Source organism: Lissotriton vulgaris, chromosome 5, assembly GCF_964263255.1.
Source record: "Lissotriton vulgaris chromosome 5, aLisVul1.2, whole genome shotgun sequence".
NCBI lineage: Eukaryota > Metazoa > Chordata > Amphibia > Caudata > Salamandridae > Lissotriton > Lissotriton vulgaris.
This window is the reverse complement of record NC_141693.1, coordinates 990,332,491-990,336,200: the sequence shown is the minus strand read 5'-3', so window position 1 is coordinate 990,336,200 and position 3,710 is coordinate 990,332,491.

Sequence of the window (3,710 nt, the reverse complement as noted above, 5' to 3'; positions counted from 1 at the left end):
ACACCAGTTATAGTTAGCAGGAAATTTTACTGACATAAAACCATTGAAATTCCCACGTTATAGTTAGTTGGACTCACTATAACTTGCGCGCCTGCAATGCACTGCTGATGACGTCACATATTAACATATTACATCACTCATGACATGGTCAGTGACATCACTCATGACATCACTGATGACACCATCGAGTGAATGTGTGTCTTTCTGAAAAATAAATATGTTTTATATATGTATATGAAAAAGGTCGATGGAAGAATAAATGTTTAAATAAGTGTCTTAATGGATGTTTTAAAAAAAAACTTGATTGGTTAACTGGCTTATTACGTGTATCTTTGTGAATATATATGTTAGCGAGTATTGTTTAAATATTTACATGTTTGTATCAGTGTTTCACTTTGTGTATAAGTGGCTGCATGGGTTGGTGAGTAGCTACATGTGTGTGTATATGGGTTATTAGATTTTTTTTAGTATGAGTGTCTGTATGGTTTGGTGGGGGTGTTACTTAACACATAGATGCATCAATGACTGACTCACTGTTTGTATGTGTTTTGAAGACAGCATATGTGCAGGACTGTATGGGTGGATGAGTGTGTATATGTGTGTGTTAGTGAGTGAATGACTGTCTCACTAGTGTCTTTATCAGTAACTACATATGTTTTAATCTAGTATATGTGAGTATTGATGTATCTAAGTGAGTATATGTGAGAGTGAGAGATTGAAAGAGTTCTTGTTTAAATAATTATGTGTTTCTATAAGTGATTGTTTAAGAGAGTAAGTATGTGTAAGTTTCCTTAGAAGTAAGGTGGTAGTGTGTGTATAGCTGTATATGCAAATAAATGGATGTTCAATAGTTTTTTTGCATGTGTGAGTAACTTTTGGATGACTGTCGTGAGTAACAGGATGTATAGGTGTATCATTCCATATGATGAGTGAGTATATGTATGAGTGACTATATAGAACTGTTGGTGAATGAGTGGATGTGTATCTAGATGGTGGTGTTACTGAATTGGTTGTTGTAACTGGTATGGGTATCTCTATTTTTTTGAAAATGTTAGTTTCTATTTTTGAATATGTGTTTCAAGGGTTACATTACACTGAAAGGAGGTCTGTCACTCTGTCACAAGGATGGTGTCATCAGTGATGTCATGAGTGATGTCACTAACCATGTCATAAGTGATGTAATATGTGACGTCATCAGCAGTGCATTGCAGGCGCGCAAGTTATAGTGAGTCCAACTAACTATAACGTGGGAATTTCAATGGTTTTATGGCAGTAAAATTTCCAGCTAACCATAACTGGTGTCAAACCTATGGTTTTTTCAGTGAATTTATTAGGTTTTTAAAACACTAATTCCTAACTATAACTGGTGTGAAACCTATGGTTTTTTCAGTGAATTTCATAGGTTTTTTAAATGCTAATTCCTAACTATATAAGGCCTGAAACCTATGTTTTTTTCAGTGAATTTCAAAGGTTTTTTTTAATGCTAATTCCTAACTATATAAGACCTGAAAGCCCACCAGGAATCTCCAGTATGCGCCAGGGGACTGCATTGCAGAGAGGTGTAATGAAGCCACGCTCATTTTTACACCTCTCCGCAACGCAGCCCCCGTGCATGTTTGAAGAGGGGGAACTAATTCCCCTTGAATACTGGGGGCCAACTAGCCCACCTGGAACCTCCAGTATGCGCCAGGGGCCTGCATTGCAGAGGTGTAATGAGGCTATGCCCCTTGTTACACCTCTCTGCAACGCAGCCCCCTGCCACGTTTGCAGAGGGGGAACTAATTCCCCTTGCATACTGGGGGTCCCTGGGGGCCAACTAGGCCACCAGGAGCCTCCAGTATGCGCCAGGGACCTGCATTGCAGAGAGGTGTAATGAGGTCACACCCTTTTTTACACCTCTCTGCAACGCAGCTCCCGTGCATGTTTGAAGAGGGGGAACAAATTCCCCTTGCATATTAGGGGTCCCTGGGGGCCAACTAGTCCACCTGGAACCTCCAGTATGCGCCAGGGGGCTGCATTGCACAGAGGTGTAATGAGGCTATGCCCCTTTTTACACCTCTCTGCAACGCAGGCCACTGGCGCGTTTGCAGAGGGGGAACTAATTCCCCTTGCATACTGGGGGTCCCTGGGTCATATCTGCCCCAACACCGATATTCCGAACGATTGAAAATGACTTTTCTTGAGAAACATTTGGATTTTGATTCTCATGTCCTATACTTTGGAATTTTTGAAAGACTGACTTTGAGGATGCTATAAATTACTCAAGTCTGCCCGAATTGTGTGGGTAAAATTGATACCTAGTCACTTTGAATAAGAATGTACTTACGTCTCGTCTAACATTTGGAAGAAATATCTAGTTATATGACAACAAGATACCGACATAACTTGAAGGAAATAAGAACGCCCTGAAGAAGTTCTGTTGTACAGAACGAAACGTTTCGGCTGGCTGTGGTACATAAACTTAAGGAAAATAAAAGCATTTGAATATACACCAAGATTCAGTGTTTCAATAAGGACTCTAAGTGATATGATTTGATTGGACTTATTGTGCAAGAGATGCTGTGCCAAACTTTGGAATATTCTCCACTACTCTCTACTACTTACTCTCTCCTACTCCACTACTCTCAAATACTCACTTTCTACTACTCATTCTCTACTACTCTACTACTCTACTACTCTCTACTACTCTCTCTCTACTACTCACTCCCTACTACTCACTGTCTACTACTCTCTACTACTCACTCTCTACTACTCTCTCTCTGCTACTCACTCTTTACTACTCACTCTCTACTACTCTCTACTACTCACTCTCTACTTCTCACTCTCTACTACTCTCTACTACTCACTCTCTACTACTTTCTCTCTACTACTCACTCTATACTACTCACTCTCTACTACTCTCAACTACTCACTCTCTACTACTCTCTCTCTACTAGTCTCTACTACTCACTCTACTACTCACTCTCTACTACTCTCTACTATTCTCTCTCTCTGCTACTCACTCTCTACTACTCTCTACTACTCGCTCTCTACTTCTCTCTACTACGTTGATTTTTTTCCACAGAGGACAGGAGTCTGATCGACAACGAGGTGTCGGAACTCCTCAGGAAGGGAGCGATTCGCAGGACGCGCCTTCACCCTTCGGGGTTCTTGAGCAACCTTTTTCTAGTCCAGAAAAAGGACAAAGGGTTTCGCCCGGTCATAAACTTAAGAGACTTCAACGAATGTCTGGTCTACCGCCATTTCAAGATGGAGGGAATCCATCTACTGCACGACATTCTCCTCCAAGGGGATTGGATGGTTCGCCTGGACTTGAAGGACGCGTACCTCACGGTGTTTATCTTTCCGCCTCACCGGTGCTTTCTACAGTTCTTAAGGAACGGGGAAGTCTTCGAATTTCAAGCACTCCCCTTCGGTCTCTCATCGGCCCCATGGTGCTTTACGAAGCTCCTGCGGCCAGTGGTGGAAACACTACGCGAGAGGGGTGTTCGTATGATCATCTATCTCAACGGCATCCTGATAATGGATCAGTCGCCGGACCGGCTTCGTTCCAACTTGAACATGACTATTGCTCTGCTCCAGGAGTTAGGGTTTGTGGTGAATGCTCAGAAATCTGAGCTCCTTCCGATGAGACAGATAATCTTTCTGGGGTTCCTCATAGATTTGGAATCAGCTTGTCTCAGCCTTCCTCAGCAGAAGGTGACCAAGAT